Below are 23,263 nucleotides of genomic sequence, written 5' to 3' on the forward strand. Positions count from 1 at the left end.
GAAAGGAAAGGAAAGGAAAGGAAAGGAAAGGAAAGGAAAGGAATTTGAAGTGCAGCAAGATGAGCCCTAAATTTTCTTGAAGCCACTGATATTTTCTTTCAGTATCATCTGGGAATGAGACAATTTCCTCCACAAGTGGAACAAAGATTAATTTCCTGGATGAAGGAGACCTTACAAAGTGCAAGGAGAAATAGACTGACTTCAAGGAAGAGAAAACATTTTTCTGCTTGTGGTAACAAGGTTGAGCATAGTACTAAATAACAGCCAATGCTTTTAATAGGGTTAAAAAAAAATGGATTTTTATGATGTCTTAGAGATAATTTTCAAATAACATATTATTTGTACAATTATTCAATTTCTCAAAGTATTATTGACATTTCAGATTATATTTTTTTTCTAATGCGTTAGGTAAGTATATGGAAAAAAAAACAGCGAGAGAGAGGCAACAAAAGGACAGATTCCACTTGTACCAAGTACTGGCAGCAAGAAGAGAGGAGTCTGTAGATTCCGATTATCCTTGTTCTTCTAATGCCCATAATTATTTTGATATGGACAGAGAACAGCAAATGACTTCTAAAGGTACATTTTTTAAAAAGTCTGAAAAAAAAAAATACAAAAAAGACAGAGCCAGATAGACTCAAAGTGACCCAAATAGGCAGTGGAGGTTGCACACACATCACCTGCCCAGCCTGGTGGTTGAAGGTCTCTTCAGGCTACTTGTCCAGACCACGTGCTGTGTAGTCAGTGGGATCCCCTTGTATGGTAGCGTGCCATCATCTGCTGGGATTTTCTTACTTATTTCTGTGACTGAAATGCTCAGAGTTTCAGCCTTTTTTTAGATGCTATCATCTTACTCTGGCTTTGTGGAAAATACTTAGAAGTACCTGTTTAAAATCTAAAAATCTATCACGTAAAAACAATATTTAAATAACTGGGTAGTTTCTTCAGATTATCTTTCCCATCTTCTTTTGGACATATTTAGCATTCTTTTTACTACCTACTGAATAATGTAATGGATATAATAGGAGCTGGCAGATTTTTGATTGCCATCTGTGAACCAAATCTGGCCTTTTGCAGCAGCGAGAGTGTTTGGCATTGTTTGGTGCAGGTGAAGGCTGGTGGACAAAACAGTATAGGCAGGGGAGGACAGCAGCAGGATTTCCTGCCAGACAGGGGGGGAAAGGAGGGAATCAGGAGAGCAGCATTCTCTAGAAATGATTTTTGCATTTCCTCTTTAAAAGTATGACTGGGTCTATTACTGTAAAGGGAACAATGTGCAATGGAGAGCTGGGTTCAGTGCCTGGATGGGCAGAGAGCTGGCCTGCCTCTCCATCCCCAAATTTTCCCCAAAAGCATGTGAACTGGCTAACGTGTACCCACACCAGGGCATTTCCCTGTTCAGTGCTACTTAGTTCATTCTTTTGTATGGTCAGCTGTGGGGGCCAGTGGAGTGGCTGGGTGACTGCTCTCCCTCGCCCACTTTCTACAGGCACTTGGTCCCCGCTTCTGAGGCCATCTGGGTTCACCAATGCTAAGCGCAGAGCAAAGAATTTAACAATTGGATCTCTTCCTACTCAGTGCAATGAGTACACATTGATGGCATGAGTTAGCTTTATACCCTGCGGGTATAACACAATGAGATATTATTCCCCGTGTAGATAACATCTGGGCAATGTTAAAATCTGTTAATTGTCATAGAGTCACGCGCTAGCAAGGTGATTCAATTGTTTCCCTACTGGAGACTGCTGCCTGGTCCAAGGTCACTGCAGCTCTTTCAAAGCAACGCATCTGTTGGCTTAATCATATTGTTGTTTCCCCTCTTTTCGGAAAGGAGTTGCTTCATTTGGCTACATAGGAAAACATGGTTTCAGCAGTGAATGAGCCCCAAGACAAAAAGCGTGGAGAGTTGTTATTTTCATAGTCTTAATTGTGGCAGACATTAAAATTTTTGCCCAGAAGAACTTTAACATTTTTCAATTCAATGGTACTTTTGTAGAGCAGTTCTTCAGACATGAAAAGATAGCAAGTAAGAGCCTGGTAACGGCAACTTTCTGCTGCATATTTCCCCAAATGGAAAGCTGTAGCAAGAGGCTCTTCTAACATATACGTGTACATACTTCCATTTCCATTAAATTCAGTTGCAGAGTGCTGCCAGCAGCTGCTGTGTTCGGATGGAAGCTAAGGCTGTGGAAAGAAGTAAATCAGAAACAATACTCCACTCCAATGAATGAAGACAAGTTTTTACTTTGAAAAGTATTTTTTTTCTTTTTCTTTTTCTTTTTCTTTTCTTTTTTTTTTTTTTTTTTTTTTTTTTTGAATCAGTGCTTTAGTGAATAGAAATCCAAACACATTCCTTTTGCCCTGCAGAATGCAGGTTAGGTAATGAACACCAGAGAGTTTTCATTGATGGCCTTCCTGTACAGTCTTACAGTCTTTGAATATTGTAGCAGTTATTCCATGGTTTTCTTTCCAAGGGCAAATGGCATACAAACAACAGACCAGTATCTAAAGAAAAGACTAGCATGAAGTTTGTGTAGTGTTTTCCTCAGGAAAAAAAAAAAAAAAAAAAAAAAAAAAATTTTTTCTGCTAACAAAGGGAGCAAAATAAATATGCAAGTTCCAGGCAGTTGAGATTGCTTTGTAGAGCCTAAATAAAGCTTGCTCGAGGGAAGAACCTTCTGTTACAGACAAAAGACTTAATTCACCAAAGCTATGGAAAGAACTCTCTTCCCCAAATAAAAGACCTAATGACCCCTATAAAGAGAGCCATATTGTGATGCTGTAACCTGATTATAGGGAAAGAGTGTCTTTGTGTCTTTTAGTCTTTGCACTAACAGGAAAACAAGGTGTTCTGCAATAAATAGGAAAACTTTTTCTAAAGCTTTATGGTCTTCTGTGCTATTTTACAAAATAACCTATCTGCTAGTCACCACAAAAAGCCACAATTAAAGTGAAGTGATTCATCCCTTTTCAAATGTCAGGCTGGCAACAGGGTTAGAAATGAGGCAGCCAAGAAATTGCTCCTTTGAAGCAAGCAAATGCAAGGCTCTTATTTTAAAGCAGTTGCTGTATGTTCAAGGAAATGGGAACTTATCTTCCAGCAGGACGAGTGGCTTCAGGCCAGCCCACAGATGGCCCTCGCATGGGTGTGCACGGGTAGGGACAGCTGCCCCGAGTGACAGAGAAGATTGGCCTCTGTATTTTAGAGAAGAGATGACTGAAAGAAAACATGCAACCGAGCAGAATAAAGAAGGAAATTAAGGAAGTAAGCTAGGCTTGCCTGTTCTTACAAACTCATAAATGATGGGAAGGGGCATTCAGTGGGTGTGTGTTCTGTGTTTGCCACATTTCGGAGGAGATAGATATTCATACAGTAACTGGTGGAACTCATTACCCCAAGATATTTTGAGAAGATTATCATGACTAAAAAAAAATACATTTATTTTTATTGAAAGAATGATAAGAACTTTTCAAAATAGGCATCCCCTCCCTACCCAAGAGACTAACAGGAAGGAAAGGGAACCGTTGTATTTCAGGGCATGAACCTAGGGAAAAAAAAAAATGCCCGTTGGGAGAGCAGGTCAAGCAAATAGCTGCAATGCAGAATTTTTAACTCCCTCCTCTAATGCATTTCATACTGACCACTTTTTAGGAAAATTAGAGTTGATGGACCATTACATTTAGTTCCTGTGACTCTTGGGAGCCAATCTGTGTTATACTGTGGAAGCTTTTTTATGATTACTGACAGCAATAATGCTGTCCCTGGTAGCTGTCTGTTGTTTAAATGAAGGAGGGTGAGATCTATTAAATATTTGGTTTGATTTTATAAAGAGGCGATATATTTGCCTGAAAGTAAAAATTCCCTATACCTGCCTTTCTCACTTGCTGTTAGGATGAAAATGGAAAATTTGATGCTGTAAGTAGAGAGACAAAACTCCATGAGATTGATAGGATGCCCTATGGCCTGGGCTATGCTTGCACACTTGTTACAGGCTCCCTGCAGAAGACAGTGTAAAAGAAGTCCCTACATTTCATGGGGACTTAGACAGAAACACCTCCAAGTCTTCTTCTTGGTGGCTTTCTTATATGAGGATTTGGGAACCACCTCTAGACTGAGCAGGTGCCTTGAAAGGGTAGGGACAAAGAGCAAGGGCAAGGCATTAGAGACCTCTCTGCTCTTTATGGATGGCTCAAGTATGTGTATGCCCCATGTTTCTTGAGAAACCTTGAAAGAAATCATGAACCTTATTGCAGTGGGGCTGTCAAAAATTGAACAGTTACAATTTTGTGTGTCTCTATGTGCACCTTTTCTGCAGGTACTGCCTAGCAGTGGTGTGTGATCATCAGAAACTGGAGGGAAGGGGAGATTCATCCCTGTAAATCCTCAGGGCATGTGCCCTGCCCCTGGATCCCAGCATCCATGGGAGGGGCGGGGGGGAGGATGTCCCAGGATGAGAAACACTGATGCCCAGTTCCTCATATTTGTTTTTGTTTGTTGTTTTTTGTCAGCTCACTTCTGATTTGGCATTTAAAAATAAAGAAAAATCCTTTAGGTCAATTAGACTTCCCCTCAGTGCATTTCTGCGTTGTTCATCACTAAGTCTATTTCCCAGTAAATTTCTTGCTATCCAGCACTGAAGAGATCCTTACAGGATGAATTTATCTGGTGTGGTAGTGTCTATTGTTATGATAATCTGACCCTGCCTGCATTTGCAGAGGTGGATATTTTTCCACTGCCTGGACATAAAACTAGCAATCCGCCTATTTCCAGCTGGTGACAGGGGAGTGAGAAGTGGATGGGTTTGGAAGTGGGATGAGTTTTGTTGTCTTTTGGATTATTGAATGCTTGCAATACCTGTATGATGCCTGAGGATGTGAAAAGGGCTTCACTGGAAGGAGACACTTCCCGTGAGTGTTTGTCTGCAATCATCACATCTAACGACCCCACTTCCTCTTTTGTTTTTCAAGAACAGTTTGAAAAGCTGAATTTAGTGTGTTAAGTTCTCTTCCCTTGAGAATCAAAGGGTATAGGAAAAAAATGCAGCACATCATCCTTGACTTGCAAACATGGCTTTTTTTTCCCCCTGGGATCAAACAAGGAGGGTGGTCTGGATCAATGCCGTGTCTCCACCATTCACCTTCTGAAGGTGCTAACCCCTGCATCCTCTGTAGGGCAACATCAACAGGGCAGGGTACATCAGGTCCCAGAGAGTTATCTGTTACCTCTGTCTTGGTAGGGCTACACCAGAGGGTTGGTTTCATGTGTTTGCCTTGTTTTGCTACACCATTCATATTACCAAAGTATAGGCATATGCTAAGCCTCTGGGTATGACTATAAACACAACTACCAGATTATTAAAGTTATATATCATTTACTTGCATTAAATGAGTCTTGGTAAGTATTCAAGGGTGCTCACAGAGATGATATAAAACTCTCAAACTTAATGCCATCCTCAATCAGTCTCTCCAAAGCATGGTAGGGAAAGAAGAGGGCAAGCAATAGGGGCAACTGGGGGAATATCAGAAAGGAACAATTTGAAGAAAGCAAGGACATTCAACTGTATTTACAGTAAAATGGATGTTGATTGTTTTGTGAGTGTTTTCCACAGATAATGAACAGAGAAATTTTGACACAAAGTTAATGACAAAAAATAGGACTGCACTCTAATGGCTAATTACTACCACATAATCTGAAAAATGGCAAAGCCTCCCAGTTTTGCTACTAATGAGCTGCATCCAAGAGCCTGAATTGAGATGCCAGTCTAGAGAATGAAACATGCAAATATCCTCACACTTTGAGAAGCCCTCTCAGCACCCAGGTTTAGCTCTTGTGACTAATCTGCCTGCACATCCCCACATCAACGGGCAGCTCATTAATCAAATCTCCCACTTTGTTTTCTTCTCCTTTGGTATCACAGCAGGGCATTTCTCTCAGCAAAATAATCTGAGTAAACAAGAATGCAGCCCAGACTGGGAAGCTCTGCCCTTGGATTGAGCTCCTGGCAAGCACTGTCAGCTGAAAAAGAAACCAAAAAGGAAGGTGGGAACGGATGAGCATGACAACTCCTCCTCATGTGGAATTGCCTTCACTCGGGAGCAGGGACAGAGGATAAAAGGAAATGCAATGCTTGTTATAAACATCAACAAGAAAGACAACAAATAGTCATTCCAGCACTGAGGTAAGGAGCCATGGCATTCACACTCCATAACATAGAGGTGTGAATGTAAAAACCACAAAGAGATTACTCTCAGGGAAAGATGGTGTTTGCCATTTTAGGATCTGAATCTCTTCTCCAAAGTCAAAGTGATCAGCTGCTCTTGATGTTGTATGGTCTTAAGATAACATCCCTGATAACACTATAAATATGTGACACGGCAAAAAGCACGTGCTGCTACCAGTACTGTAGGGATCATCTCCTTTCCTCTGTTTCTTGTGCTTGCCAGATATGAGCAGCAAATACACACTGTCATGCACAGTGAGACTGAGAAGAGGGGATGAATCACAAGTCCTAAAACAACTCGTTTGAATCCTATGTGCTTCAGACACACCAGTGTGTCAGCCACGTGTCTTACAAGGATTAAAAATCTCCCCCACATTGCCCATTGAAGGTCATTGCCACATCCTTAACCAGCAGAAGCTTCCCACCAGCATATCAGCTACACGGTACCTCTGGAAACTGTCAGAAAACAGTCAGAAAGACAGACAGGTCCTATCAGGCACTGTGACTTGCAGCAGCAGCTATCCTAATCTAATATACATGGCTGTATTTGGGATTAAATTGTGAGAAACATCTGCTTTTCTTGGGCTCAGACAATGCAAGCATTACTACTGCACCTTTAAGCTCTGAAAATGAGCATTGCAGTACTTCTCAGTTGTAGAAACCAATGATTTTCCCAGCAGTTTGGGGATTCCCTATGCCCACTATGGTTTTTAAATTGAGGGAGATTCTTACTCTGAGAAGCATCAAGAGCTTTAAATCCTACTTTTACTATGGCTTGCAAAAACTTGATTTTTTTAATAGAGTGGAAACTAGGAAAAGAAAGGAGGAAAAAGACTGCACTGATAATTTCTGGGTAATTAAACTGACACAGTCGAGAACTGGAGATCTGGCTAATTCTAACTCTAATCCATTACCAATGTCTATTTTCCACAGCAGCAGGAAGTCAATGATGTAAGTGGAATTTCCTACAGCATAAGAAACAGGATAATGGAGGTTGACGTGAATATCTGAAATTGCCTTAAAAGTGATCAGGATTTTTCTTGGGTTTAGTGATGAGTTCGTAAGTAGGGCTCTTATTTTTTTATTATTTTCTTTTTCTTCCTTTTTCCTTTTTTATTTTTTTCCTGTTATAAATGTAGCTATCATGCTATCTCAGAAGTAATAAAACCTTTTACACCACATTTTGTTTTATATTAACTGTTAATGTTGCTGTTTGATCTGGTCAGATCTCAAAATAACACATTAATTTTGTAAAGGCTTTTTTTCAAGACAAAAAGAAGGTATCTTAACATTTTTAGCTATTAATACATTCTATGTCTATTTTAGTGTCTAACCATGTCCATCTGCTATTGTAGCAGTCTGATAGACTGAATTTTTACCCAATATTTTCTTCTTTCATTGCAACAGAAATAAGGGCAGTAAGGATATGCCACGTAAAGGTAGGACTCCTACCCTCGCCAGCAAGTGCAGAGTGTGTCCCTCTGTTGGTGCACCATAGCACATCGCAGCTATGGAGTCAATACAGTTCATATCGAGGCAACAAGATGAGCATTTGGCCTATGCTCCTGGGGCAACATAGTAAAATGTTGTTTGCACCTTGGACTTCTGGCAAAGACACAGCTGATGCCATACATGCATCTCAGACTATCATCACAGTTTTGCATGGTGACTGAGGGCACTAAACTGCATGATTTTCAAATGTGTATCTCAGCCGAAGCATTTCATGTGCATGCTTTATTATATCTTTCCTCAGGAATAGCTATGACATATGGAGGCAAGCTCAGTTTTGGAAAAAGAAGTAGAAGTTTCAGAAAGAAAATGTGTTAAAACAGAAGGAGGGCGTATTCTTTTCTTTTTCCTTTATTTTTCTTCTCTCTTCTCTCCTCTTTTCTTTTTTAGCAGCACTGTTTAAAACCTCTTCTTCAGCCACATTAAAAAGCACAGAAGTTGCAAACTTAATTGCCGTGTCTCCATTTTATGCAGACTGCATTTATATATAACAGTTGTGATTACTGCCTGCTGATTGATTAATCTTTGCTGAAGCCCTACTTTTCTTTATTTAAGTCTTGCAGCTGCCTCTGCAAGTGCTCCTCATCCTGACCTTCTCTGCTCTGTGCTTGTAGCCCAGAGCTCAGTGAAACCCTCATGCTAGATGAAATATCTGAAATACAAAGCACATAAAGCCCCCAGTCCACAGTGGTTTTATACCTTAAGGTTTTCTTCACTAGAGGGTTTTGGACTTCTAGCCCAGAGGAAGCGATGACTTCCAAGGCTGGAAGACAGTTGGTCATTTTTGACTGGAAGGAGAGAAAGCAATCTCAAAAACATCCCCTGACCTTGAAGTGCCAAGAAGACAGATGAGTTTTGAGCAAGATCTTGGCTAGTCTATAAGCATCTGGGATATGGTACAGCTGATCTTCATCACAGAGAGGTGTTGATGTAGTAGAGGGAATACACAGGACAAGGAGAAGTACAACAGGAGATATTCGATCAAATCCAATACGTATTTCGAGGAGTGGGGGAATACTGAAAACATGACCATGTGAGATTTTACGGAACAGACGGAAATGAGGGTGAAATTGGTGTTTACCTGATTCTGTCATCCCATATTTTCCAGTAGTACACATTGTTCTTTTGGATGGGAAAGAAGTATTTGGCTCATAATTGCCTTTATTCCTCACACTGTCAGTATCCCTCCACCACAATCAATTAGGACCTCTTGCTGTTTCCCACATCTGTATCTTACAGATACCACCAACAGGGAGCCATTATTAGACTCCCTATGCAAGTACCTGTTTGTGTTTTTTTCCCAACTATTCATTATCTGTCTCCAGATAAACAGTGTGCTAGGATGTATTCCCAGACAGACCCACCAGGTGCAGTTTGGAACAGTGCTCCAATAAGACAATGCAATGTGCATCAAGTCCAAATAATGCTGGCAAGAATAAGTACCTACTTGCATTCAGAATCATGGCACGCACATACAAATACCTTGGCCAAGTAACACAAGTGCTAAGGTTTGAAACTTCAGCTCACTAGATGAAACTTAGGGTTACCAAGAGCTCTCGGATACATACTAGTTGTCTTCTGCAAGTTAGTGTTACTGACATTTCTCCCTATTTCATCAAAGACCACCAAGAGGAAGTGGCCATAACCCACATTCAGTAAGTGTGAGACATCATAACAAAAATAACATTATTCTAATGTGCTTCAAAGACCTAACATAAGCACGAAACGTATTGTTGCAGAACTACAATCGTCTCTAAGCTGCCTTTGAAGGAACAGAACTTCCACACAGAGTATCATACAATGACAAAAAATAAAGACATGAGCAATGGCTCACCATTTTACATCTCCTTCAAAGCCTAACACCTCTAGAAACATAATTTTCTTTAGCATCATGCTGGGACATTGGCTTAAGATTAATACAGAGAGGAAAGTATCGCCTCTTAAATCACCACTGTCACTCATTATAACACTTAGGTTTTCTTTGGAAATTTCCCAGATGTAGACCAGGCCTGAATGCCACATTGCTTTAAGATGTGGCAAGACTACAGCCTGAGACACCATGGCTGCAACATACATTAGCATCTGCAGCCATCACCACTCTCTAGATGACATACACAGTATAGCATGTGGGGGTGTGCCCTCCTTCTGTATGTTTTTTCTGTTAGTTCACCCAGATTTAAAACAAAAGCTAATCTTTGACCACAGACTCCTTTCTCAATTTGAGTACCATGAAGTAACATCCGACGGCAACTTGTTTCCTATGATGCAGAGGTAATACAGGAAGCACTGTGCTAGCTAATTTTAAAGCAGGATAAGCTCTGAGGAATGAAACTTTACAAGTCCTGGTCAAATCTAGATTTTAAAAAGGTTAACACTCAGTGCTTGACTGACCTTTAGGGGACTTTTACCATCAAATGAGTAATGAAAGTGTTCCAAGTGTGAGATAAAAAAAAAAAATAAGAAAGGACAATGCAAATGGAGGAATTCTTGCTCAGAATAAACAGAGCAGACTGGGATGTTTTTTTTTTGTTTTGTTTTGTTTTTTCCTTTTTTCCTTTTTTCCTTTTTTTTTTTTTTTTTCTGTGGGATAAAGCAGAGACATGCCAGTAATATCATTGTAATGCAAAACAAAGTTCTGGAAGTTTAGTGCACTGAAAACAAACCAACCAGCAAGAAAAAAGTGTGCTTTATTTCATAATCCCAAGTATCTTCCTCCTCTAGGGATCAAATCCACATCTGGTATCAAATATTTTATTATTGCAACTGAGCTACGTGAATTTACTGAAATGATACAGCTGTCCTTTCATCCTCAGATACGTGTTTTTTGAGATACATGGCACCCAACATCTGATCTGCTCTTCACTGGCACCCATACTTTGATCACCAGAAGCCATGTAAATGAAGAGAGATGCAGCAAACACCACTGTCATTTTCTTCATCTTTCAGTATTTGGCATTGTTAAAAGACTTTCATAGCACAATTACTGTATTTTGGGTTTGGCAGGAAAACAGCTCTGGGCAGGTGTAAAGGAAGCTTGGAATGGGTCAGGAGAAATATGGCCAAGAAAGGAAATGAGTTCAGTCTGGAAAAGAAATTAGGACAAGGACATCGGGATCGGTAGGCCTAGGAGTGGGGCTGAAGCAAAAAACAAATGGAGGGGGAAACCCAGAAAGGATGCAGCAGGGAGATGGTGGAAGGGTGAAGAGGAAACACACATGGACAGGGAGTAATTAGATGATTGTGGTAATGAAAAGGAAGCAGAGACAATCCAAAACAACATGGGGAACATGTAAACCTTTTTTTTTTTTTTTTTTTTTTTAATCTCCTCAGCCATAAACTGGTAGCTCTCTTTATAAAGAAAAAGAATAAGCTGCATCTAAGCCAGACTATCTAAAACTTCCAGTGCACATGATATATATATATACACATATAAGAGCCTTCATTTGCTGCCTCTAGTCTCAGACTTTTTTTTTTTTTTTTTTTAATAACACAGAAGTGAGCATCGTATGGGATTTAGGCTTATAATACATTGTTAGTAAGTACCTCCAAAACACTTGCTGTTCTCCCACATGAAGAATTGAGTCACTGCTCCTCAAGCACCCAGAGGTAGGGTTGTTTTTAATTTGAAAGTAACCTTCTTCACTGAGGTGTGCTTTTTCCCTCCAAGCGATACCTTTGACACTGAAATATCTTCTTTCTGGAATCATTACAGTGTACTAAATGTTATCATCTTACATGACTATGTTCATAAAAAAGAGGAGGTAGTCGGGAAAAAAATGGGAAAGAGACCAGAGTTTAAGGAGTTTAAATTAAATTCAGAGTTTTATAAACTGACTCTCCCTCGTTTCTCAATAACATGAGGATTGTCTTGCATTTCCAATTCCAGCTCAGAATGAACCTCAAAATAAAGTTAATGCAATCATCCTCCTGGTTCTGCTCAATTATGCCCTGTCTCTGATGGAAGATGAAGGTGCAGAAAAACCTACAACAGGCAATTCTGAAACAACTTCCAGGCAGTTTCTGATTTATAGGGAACTCCTGAAGCAAAATAGTAATGTTTTTTGGAAACTTTTTTTTTAAAAAATTATTTTATAATAATAAAATATTATTATAAATAATAGTTTTGTTGTTAGTGTTGTTGCACTTTTACCTTAGTGTTGTTGCACTTTTAACAACTTGCAAAGGGAAGAAACGAGATGAAACCTGAGTATGAGGTTAAAATGTGGAAAGTCACATTTAAATCAATGCCTTACAGCAAGGACTTATTTACAATTTACAGTTCTTATATGCCACGCTGTCCTGCATCTTTTTGTCCATAGGGGACTGAAATGAGAGAAGAGAAACAGCCTGAATGGAAATGAAGTCATACTATTTATTGCACTGTTGTAAATGATGTTACATGAAAAATAATAGTGTAATACTATTGATGTTATGTCAAAAAAGTTTACCATATCAGGAAATTCCTGTAATGCAGATATCACCCATTCCATAACTACATTTTTATTGGCTCAAAATGGGAATTCAGTCTTTTTTTAAGAGCATCAAAATTATTTATTAAATACAGTAAAAGTATTTTCTCTTGCTTAAAATTACCAAACAGTTTCTACTGGAAGAAATTGTACATAAGAGCACATAAGAAAGCTGACATCCAGCATGGAAAATTTCAGCTCAGCATTTAGGTTTAATATTTTTAGAATAAATTAAAACTGTAAGAACAGAGGAACTTAACAAACCTAAGAAGAGGAAAGCCAACCATCCATCATCCTTTTTTTGCCCTGCCTAAAACAGCTTCCCAAGACACAGTTTCTGACTATGTCAGTTCATAGACTCACCTGGTGAAAGAGTACATAGCTGCACTGGAGGCAAGGAGTCTACATCATTTTTTACATACAAGAGCTGGCTGTTCTATTAATTTTCATGATACCAGTAGGCAAGTACTTATTTGTGGGTCTTCTGCAGTAGGAGTCGCCAATCATTTATAATATGGGGGCTGGTCTAACAGAGTATCTTCCCAAAGATTACCTGCCTCAAAAGGTACTGTTTTATCCAGGCATTTCCTCTGAACAAGGCTGCCATTCTTCTCATAGACCACTCATAGGAAGCCTGCAGATGGTTATCTCATACACAGAAGTATTTTGACATTTTATCAGATTAACTGGATACGTCTAGCCTAGCTTCCCCCCCGCAGCCCCAGGATGTGATCACAAATTAGGTAACGTGAGAAGCCAGTGGCTTGTCCCCAGTGAAGGTGCTGGCCTGGGAATTTGGGACTTGTCCCTGATGTAAGGGATGGGTGCTGTGGTCCCCAGAAGTCCCCACCAGCCAGAGCCCTGGGGACAGGGCAGCTGTGGGGAGCCCTGAAGCTGCAGTCAGGGCTGTCTCACCTGCACCTGCCTGGTGTTTCTGTTTCTATTTATGCTGTACACTTGCAGTTTGGGAAAGGTTTTGTTGTTGTAAAGGAACACAGCCTTTGGTTTTAAAGCAACCTCCCACTGCATGCCCAAGTGATAAATTCTCATAAGTAAACCCATTACACAGACATATAAATAATGTTTTTGCAATTGTTCATGCACTATTCTCCCTCAAACAACTGCCGCACGAGCTGCAAGTATCCAAGTACTCCAAAACCCGTCTGGACATGATCCTGGGCAACCTGCTCCAGGTGACCCTGCTCAAGCAGGGGTTTGGACCAAACATCCTCCAGAGGTCCCTTCCAACCACAACTGTTCTGTGATTCTGTCAGTAGCAGATGAAGCAGCTGACCTGAGACAGAAGCACTGCACAGCACCTTGATGACCATCAGGCATATATAGCTCCTCATTTCTAGAGATGGAGACAGCACAGGCAGATGTGACTTTCCCAAGCTATGGTATAGTTAACACATTGTGGCCAACCCCTTCCTAATCCTAAAACAAATAGCACAGTCTCCCTTAGCACAGGGTTCAAGTGACAGTCCAGAAGACAAATCTTGCCATGTGAGGCAAAATTAAATATCTTGTGGAATAGTCTCAGAGGAGCAGGAGCACACAGGAGCAGTAAAGATACTGCAACAGCTCGTGGAGTTGGATTGTTACTTGCAGGTGGCAGAAGAAACCTCAGCAGCTGTGAAGAGAGATGCAGGCAAGTAGCATCTCTTGGAAAGAGTGCTCAGTGAGGATGAGCAGCAGTGCAGAGCACAGGGCAGCCCATGGGGTGCTGCAGATCAGCCAGAGGCTTCCCCAGTGGAAAACTGCAAGGTCAACAGAGCACTGCAGTCACCTAAAAATAATTTGATGCTTGCTATCTTGGAAAGCAGGCACTGCACTGGGCAGATTAACTCCTAATTGAGTTTTCTGTTAGGAGTATGTAAGAAGAAAGGAATTGGATGTAGTTTTATCGTACACAAATATACTCAAGGTATAAACAGAATGCTTGGTTTCTGGTGAACCTGTATAGCACAAATATAAACTAGCCTTTGGAAGAATAACTTTTTGGACATACATTCACAGATGTTTGTGCACCTAGAAACTGGCACAGCAGAGCAGAGCATGCAGGTCCACCCAGAGGTGTGCAGGTATCTGGGGAAGGGGTTGTAAGATGGACCAAGGCCTGGATGTTAGCTGTCACATACAGACCTACCTATGGTCAAGCTGTTTTGCTGAAGCTGGCAGAGTTACACACACAAATAAAAATAAAATAAAATAAAATAAAATAAAATAAAGTCATAGTTGAGCTACCTTGCTGAATTTACCCCACAAGAAAGGTTGCAGGGCTGCAAAAGCAAAAGTGCAGCAGAGCAGAGATGGGGTCCCACAAAGAGCCCTGCTTACCAGAGAGGTAGATTCTTGCCAGCTCTTAAAAGGCTGCCTTTGAGGGGAGATTTGAGGGAAAGACCCTTTGTGTTTATACAAAACAATTAGCTGGGAAAGGCTCCTTCATGGGTGCAAAAATCTAACAGCTGCCCTGCCAGCCCAGGGGCTGAAGCAGCAGACACAAAGTGGCCATAACCACATCCCTGAAGCCTGCCTTGGGGCTTTCAGGAAGAATTTTGTCTCTTCAGTGCTTCACACGCAACAGTGACATAAAGCCAATTATAGTTGGTCTCCTTTATTATTTTTCTTGTACGCTTTTACAAAAAAGATCCAATTATAAGACTACCATCTTTCCAGCTGAGGAGCTTTACCTAGCACAGACCGCATGGCTTTGTTTCCACTTCCCCTTTGTGGCTTTCTCTATTAGACAAACCAATTGGAAATCATTAGTAGGAAATGCTAATGGTTTTAGTCATTCATCAGTCACAAGATATTTCAAAAGCTGCTACCTGGAGTACGGTTAATGCAATCTGCAATACTCCTTGATACTGTTGACCTTCTTGGGCTGGCACAACAGGGTGAACAGAGGCAGATCTGGAGGCGCTGGCTGGCAAGCGAGGGCTGTGCATTCAACCTCCCCCCCCTCCTGAGCAAGCTACCTCACTCCTCTGACAAAACACTGCCAAAGGGAGGATGGAGATAATCATGTCCGTGAGGGAACGAAAGACTCACTTTGAGCACACTGATGTATGATACTATTTCCAAAGCAATTCATCCATCAAAACTAATCAGTGCGAGCAGCGTGTAGAAGAGTAGCAGCAGACTGACAACCTTGCAACAGGGAGTGTCTGGAGACCCAGCCACTGGAGCAGTGTTGCCCCTCCAGAAAGGCTGGGGGACACTGTCGCAAGCAGTGCTGCTAATTTAAACAGGGCTGGGATATGACAGATCTCCTCACAAAAGCACAGAGTCTCTGCTGGAAAAAGTCATGCAGCTTTGATTGTGGAGAGATTTTCTCCTTCTCCAAGACTGCCTCTGAAAAATGATGCTCTAACTATGCATTTGGATATTCAAAGAAAGACTTGATCATTTTTGTATTCAGATATACTTTAACATTTTCTCTTAATCCTATGATGAATATAACCAGAAGAATTTTGATTAAAAAAGTCTTCAAGCACGTGACCTCTGTGCCACTTCCCCAGGGCAGGGGAAGAGTGTGCACGTGAGGCAGTTTTCCTGCTGTTGGTCCTATTTCAATCTTCCAGGAATTATACCTGGATCTTGTCTCTAATGGTATGTCCACATGGGAATAAATGGCTTTGCCAGAAATAAATAAGTAAACACTCTGCATCACATTTCTCCTAGATATAATTTTCATGGAATTTAGAAGTTAATCCTGAGCAGTTGACTCATTCGAGAACTTTAATCCCCCTACAACACACCACCTGCCCATAGGTGTTAAAGAGCCTGGGTCCTTCTTGAGTCGTCAAGGGATTATTTTCTCTGAAGTGATGGTGACTGGCCTGCTTTCATGCATATTATTTAATCTGCTCCTGCACCACATGGGATTTAAAGTGTAATGAACACCACAGAGACCCATTTTATTGCTATGGAATACAAAATCTATATCGTAGGTATAGTTGCTTTCTTATTACTTTGCTTTAGAATACCACAGGCATATAAAGAAAATGTAAAGTACTTTTATTTATCTCCCTAGAGCCCAACAGGCTTCCACATGCATTCCAGTCTGCATTGATCAGCACAATTAAAATTGATGCAAAAAGCAGAAAATCCAGTTTCATCACTGGAACAAAGGTATAAGAAACATACTTTTAGAATAATACATTTCCTGTTTTATTGCATGTATTCTGCACATATCCGTATTCAAGACAGGATAATTCGCTATGCCTCAGGATGCATTTGAAGTATTTTTAAAGTAATAATGCATTATTATGGGATAGGAAATGGAAGTTTCCTCTCGCAGCTCTCTGGAATTCTGCCTTGTAACAATACAGTATGTGTAAATTACTAATAGTCTGCTCTGAAAGATCATCCATTTCCCTCAAAAGTAGAGGCTCAAATACTACCCGAAAGCTGTTTTATTTTCCCCTGAAGAAAAAAAAAAAAATGATTACAAGTCATCTTCATTGAGTGAAGGGTGTATGTCTTTTCCTACAATGGCCAATCAATTACACTGAAAGCATAATTAAGTTTCTACTGCACAAGCTATCATAGTACATCACTGTTCCTCACTAACAAAAAGTTGGTGTAGAGCGTTGTACAACAAACTGCAGGGTAAGAGAACCACCATTCACTGTCAGAGAGCAATATTCCTAGTGTGTGCTGGAGCTGAACAGCTTGGAGAGGTTATAAAGTCAGATAGCTGGAACCAGCTGCCCTGGTTAAGTGTCTAACTCAGAAGGCAGGTGAGGAAATGGAGGGATGTATTTTCAGCATCGTTTGGGGACCACAATCTGCATGATCTGTGTGACAGAGCAGACAGGAAGCTTGCTTTGCTGGATAAGCATTTTAAATCCAGATGGACTGTTATCCCAATTACACGCATTTTTAAAAATCCATAGACTTCTCAGAGGCAATTTCATGGGGGGAGAGGAAGGGAGGGAAAATATTCAAGCTAATAAAATACATTAATTGTGAAGATTTCAGCAAGCATTACTAATTAATCCACTCAACAGCCCTACAGGATAAATTACTTTGTGATATCCTGTGGGTAATTGGCCTGTTCATCTACGCATTTCTTCAGTTGCTGCCCAGTTAGCTGAAACAGTTTGACTTAAGTTCAGAGATACTGCTTCCCCAAAGTGATTGATATGTCACTGACACCTATTGAATTATCAATAACAAAGGTGCCCAAAAGCTCCAGTTCAGGAATATCTTTATTCTTTCAAGTTCACAGCTCTAAGGTCCTTTCCTCATTATACTGAGGACAGAAATAAGGGAGAATGGCCTTGAAATTCTGTATGTAAGAGACTTCTTAGTTAAAAAAACACAGGTAGACTGATGTCTTGTAGCATGGAAAGTGACTTAAATGCAAGAGTAGGATCACAGCTTTAAGATATCAATGTAAAAAAAATCTGTTTCTCTAAATAAACTCTCCTGAATTCATAGAGGTTTACTTTCATGAAGAGTTTACAGGAATGAGTGCAAAGTATGCCTAAATTGTAATCTGGAAGCTTGCCACGTCTCCCATAGCAAACCTGTATTTGCCTTGCAGATCTCATGTCATACACGGCATCCAGTTACTGTAGCTCATGTAAACATAATTGCACCAAGTTTCTAAGTCAGACAGTGTTGCTGTGGTATGGATCAGCAATGTGAGAATTTACCTGGTTCTTTTAATGGAGATCTTTGTACCAAACCCCATTCTCTATGGAGGACACTGGTAGCTGTATCCCAGACAACAAGCTTAAGCAAACAAGCTAAAGCTATCTTAGTCAGTTATTATTAGAATAACAAATGAATTTTATTTAAGCTTTTGAACACTAGCAAATTTTAATTTATAATTTATTGATACAAAACATTCTTAATCTAGTATGTGTGAGATTAGTGATAAGAGGAACATCAGTGGCATTAAGCATTAGGCTACCTCAGCAGAGTCAGGAACCCTGTTTGCATCTCCCGGGTTCAATCAGAGCACAAGTGAGTGCACCCCTTTCTGGGATCACTGTCTCTAGCAGAAGCTTGGTTTTGCAAGAGCCAGAAATTTCCACTGCATTGCTTCTAGATTGCCTCCAAGTTCTTTGGAAATCAAATTTCAACTTTATTAGAATGCCCTCTTATAACTCCTATTCAACAAACTACCTTGAAGACTTCATTAACCAAGAGGGAGACTGGGTTTTACATCTTTTGTTACTGATCCCACCAGCAGTTCCACAAGTAATGAATAAGTAACCACTTCATAGGAAAACTATGAAAAGAGGAAGTGGGGGGTGGAAATTAAGTGGAGTAGGACTGTATTGCACAAAAATCTTGCTTTGGAGGAGTATCATGGAGAAGCTGGGAAGCATTTTACAATTTAAGTGTGACCTCCCAACCCTTTGCTGTGCTGGCTACATCAAAGAGAGATGCTGTATCTATGATGATTTACACAAATAATCAAATCCCTAAATTTACTGTTTTTCTCCCTTTCATGTGTTGCCTTTGATGTCTCAGCCTCCCCATGCAGGTGCAATAACAGCCTTGGTCAAAAACTGGTCTAAGAGCACTGCATTACAACTGAATGTTCCAGCTCTGATCAGGCTCTGCAGGAAGACATGACAAATATTCATATGAAAACCTACCCAGAATCCAGGAAATGGTTTTAGACATGGACAGGAGGCTAAGTATTTACATTTGTCTGTTCCTTGTGTTTTTTGGAGTTTCATATACCAGAGGGAAAAAACCTCATGGCTTGAATTGAGTTCATGAACTGGCCTCATGAGTTCTCTTCCCTTCCCCTTCATTTCTTTTTTTTTTTTAACCAAACTGATAATGACATAATTGCATAATTTAATATAGTGCTGAGTATTCAACATAGGAAAAGACTGATAATTTTGGAAGATGGTTTCTACTCAAGTAAAGATATAGCCTTTCTACTTTTGCTTAAGAATTGTCAAAAGGGATAAGAAGTAGAGCACTTAGGGATTTTGTTTAGACATCTAAGTAGACTTTAACTGGGATAAATTAAGACTTTTTTTTTTTTTTTTTTTTTTTTTTAATTAAATAGCTATCTGCCAACAGTCCTTCAGGAGCTCATCCTTGTTTGGGGGTTTCATCACCTGAGATTAGTTAGAATATGCATTATTTATTAGGCATGCAAATCATGCATAATCTCAATGAGCTAAAGAAAGATCTTTGAGGCAAACACTATATTGTATTAAAAATTGGTCAGTCTCCATATTTCATACTGAAGAACAACAACATCAAGTTTCCTTATTCATACATAATAGTAAGGACAATTAAGAAAAGTCAGTTCAATGTATCCTTAAATAACATTCTCAGGTTAATACTAAACAGCCTATAACACATCTAAGAATGGATAAAATGCAGATTTAGTATTGCTGCAGCAAAAGAAACAACATACCTGGACTCACTCTATACTCCCAGTCCTACAAAATATTTTTTTTAAAAAAGGACAATTTTGGCGTTTTCCCTCAATTATCTCTAAATTATGATTATCTAAAGGATGAATTAGGTTCATTTAATAAAAATAAACTACCCAAACCACATGCCCTCCCGCCAACACACTATTCCAGAAGCGGGAAGCAATAAGTGTTATATTGCTTTCCACAGTTTATGTCTATGTAGTTTGTTGTTTTGACTATAAGTTATCTACCTGGACTTTTCAGTACAACTGTACTTTAAACTCTCTCTGTAAGACATGTGTGGATTACAAAGCCACTCCAAAAATATTCTTCAGGTACCCCTCAGCTTAAGGATCAGTGTTGCTATCTGGGCACAGAGGTTCATGGCCCTCAACTAACACACACAATGGGAATTCCCTCAGAGTAATACTGTAATTACCTATTGTCAAGTCCCAATGCTGTAGGAGCCAGACTAGAAATTCATTACTGTTAAGGCATTTTAGAGACCTGCATTATTTTATGGCAATTTTCTTGTTCAGTAAGATTCTGAACATGACTAACTTTACCCAGTATATTCAGAACTTAGCAGAAGAAAGCTGGCTAGTGTATCATTTATCTTCTGCAGAGGTTTTGAATGGAGATCAAGCTTTGGCCCAGATGCCGTGTCCCCAGCTGAAGGAGAACCAGTCACCCAGGATTGCCATCACAGCTCTGGTGTTGAATTACTTTTTTTCTCAGGACTTCCCTGTAACTCTACTGCATAAGACACATACTTGGTCCAGTATCTAAATTCTGCACCAGCTTCCATTGTCTTCAATATTTTTTTTTTTAAAAAAGCATTTAGCTTCATGGATTTCCACATGGAGCCTATAAAATCTTTCCTTTCTCCCTTTTGGGAAGGGATGAATGGAAGACAACTTCTGACGGACATTACAACAGGGACCTCTGAGTACTTTGGTGTCATTTGGATGGGAGTGACTGGAAATTATATGATACCCATACAGAACAGTTTGAATTTGTTAGATTTAAAGGTAATGTAGCCCTGAAAAAAGCTTACAAGCAGTACCTTTTTTCTAAGCAATATTGAAAAAAATTCTCACTCCTGTGTAAGCTAGCTGAGTTTCCTGTAGTGCTCTGCTGTGAAACGTTCTCTAGTTATGATTGGTTTATTTTTTAAACTAAGCTGGCATCAGTTATTCAAGTGAAGCCAACCCTCCATTCTTGCCTTTTTATTTTAGCCTTGCAACAGCTTTTTTTCCTAGAGTACAAAACATCCATCCCCACCCCGCTCCTCCTACCTTTCTATACTACCACTTATTTAAGTCTACAAAAGCATGCAGTGGCAAATTCAATTCTACATGTACTCAGTTTTTCAGGAATCCGAGAGCTAAAATAAAGACATAGTTCATGTTTGTTTTTTATTTCTTCCTGTCCAGGAAGAAATATTATTCCTCCAGGAAGCTCACACCTCCAAGCCACATACAATACAAAACAATCAAGAGTTTCCCTGCCTTCATCTTGGTCAGTAAAGATGCTGAAATCTTCCTACAGTCGCTCTTAAAGGGGAAATGAAGCAAAGAGAAATTGCATCAACCTATCCTGCTAAGTACCAATTTAAGTCCACATTTCTAGTTCAATAAGGTTTGCGACAGCATAGCTCAGAATGTTTAAATTATTTCTACCTTTTCTTCTGTTTTCTTAGAACATAAAAGTCATTTCCCCTCAATTATGGCTTCTCAATCAATCCTTTCAGAGAGTGCTCCCAATTAGTATAATCTCCCTTTCTACCAGAGCCCCTGATGATCCTTTGGTTCACCTCCCCTCTACCCCAGCCTCCTCAAGTAAGCTTGAAACTCTGCTGAAAGCCATCAGCTGTGCATATTGCAGCAGAATCAAATGGTAGCAGGAGGCTACCTTATAGCATTTCCTGGTGACATGCTACTGGACTCCCATTACTTCAAGTCTCAGCCCTCTATCCTTGCACCAATTAAAACCCATAAGAGTAGCTTTAGGAAGAACTTCTTTACTGAACGGGTTGTTAGTCACTGGAATAGGCTGCCCAGGGAAGTGGTTGAGTCACCATCCCTGGAGGTCTTTAAAAGACGTTTAGATGTAGAGCTTAGGGATATGGTTTAGTGGAGGACTTGGTAGTGTTAGGTCAGAGGTTGGACTCTGTGATCTTGGAGGTCTCTTCCAACCTAGACTATTCTGTGATTCTCCAAAAGGCTGTGGAGAGAGGGCAAGAGCATATGGTCTTTCCTGTTCACTTCTGAAAAACAGCCTCTGGGATGAGGGGTCCACAACAGCATCCACAACATAAATTCCCCACAGCCACTCCTAATGTCACTGATCTTCACAGGGTTTTTGGTCTTGAAGTCAGCACAAACAGAAGTGCTGTTTTATGTTGGATTTAATAGGGAAGAGAATTACTATTTCTTCTGTTTAAGCAGATCACAGCAGATGAGATGAAATTATCTGTTGGATTACTTAGTTGTCTTTTCCTGGTCTATTTCCTATGCCTTTCTCTCAAGGCCAAAAGATATCAGAAGTCTAAGCACCAGAGACATCTCCAAGACACTAAGTTCAGCTGCTACACTATTATGTATTTGCTACAAGCATGAAAATGAAAGCAGTAGGAAAATGTGTTTGCTTTGAATGACCTCCAGCCTGCATTAAGTTCTCCATCTGAAATGCTTCTACACATTTACCTAGCTCTCTTTCACATTCTTTTAATTTTGACTATGAATTTAGAGAATGCATACATAGGATAAAATGCATTAGAGCCCATTTTTGTAAGGCCTTTGAAGCAATTATGAAGCCATGCAAGTGTAACACTAATACGAGTTCAACAAGGCCAAGGGGAATGCTCTACTAATAGCAAGTGTTGAAGGGACTGAAAGATAGGCAGAGCTTTGGTAGATTTTATTTTACTACATAAAACAAAATTCATCATCACTTTTCCCAGTGTAGTACTAAGATCCACATTGCAGTGCAGATGGTTCACATATTTTAAATTGTAATTTAACTACTCTGCTCATGATCATACTGCATTTGAACTCTACTGAATTTCTGGCATGTTTATGCTTATGAAAATACTTCATTGCAAAGACGTAGCTTTAATAGAGTAGCCTTTCATCACAATTATTTCTTTATTCCATACATGTTTCAGAACAGAGGAAAAGTACCGCTTATGAACAAAACTCAGATATTTACATATACAGTAAGGGTTTTGTTCTCATGTATTTCTTTGAGTCTACATTCTGGTTTACAGAAGCTTTTCCTTCCACTTAATATCATAGCACCAAGAGGCAGATCCAAGTAATAGAACAATGAAGAAATAGTACAGTTTTTTTCTACATCAATGACATCCCAAATTTAACTGCTTACATTTTAGCTACAACCTTAAAAATAATTGCATAGCCTAAGAACTGTTATGGGAGGTTAAACAAATATTGAATGAATCTGCAGAACAACCTTCAGGTCCTGTACCAGGCTATGCTCACCTCCTAACACAAATCAATATGAAAATTTAGAGTTATATAAGTTACCCTTACCTTGCTTTTGCTACTACTATCCTTTACCCCTTCTTTATTTTTCCTTAAAAGCAGTCACAAGAGAAATCTGCAGAATATAAAAGAGATTTAACTCTTACTAAAGA

The 23,263-nt window shown here is 39.8% G+C and overlaps 1 long non-coding RNA gene across 1 annotated transcript in view; it reads right to left on the bottom strand.

Moving 5' to 3' along the window:
* LOC118165472 overlaps nucleotides 1–23,228 on the bottom strand; it is a 26,021-nt gene extending 2,793 nt beyond the window's left edge. Inside the window, exon 1 of the long non-coding RNA XR_004750061.1 lies at nucleotides 23,160–23,228. This is a non-coding gene — a long non-coding RNA (uncharacterized LOC118165472). The remainder of the gene's footprint in view (nucleotides 1–23,159) is intronic.
* Between the last annotated feature and the right edge of the window lie 35 nt (nucleotides 23,229–23,263).

This window comes from Oxyura jamaicensis, chromosome 4, assembly GCF_011077185.1.
Source record: "Oxyura jamaicensis isolate SHBP4307 breed ruddy duck chromosome 4, BPBGC_Ojam_1.0, whole genome shotgun sequence".
Lineage (NCBI taxonomy): Eukaryota > Metazoa > Chordata > Aves > Anseriformes > Anatidae > Oxyura > Oxyura jamaicensis.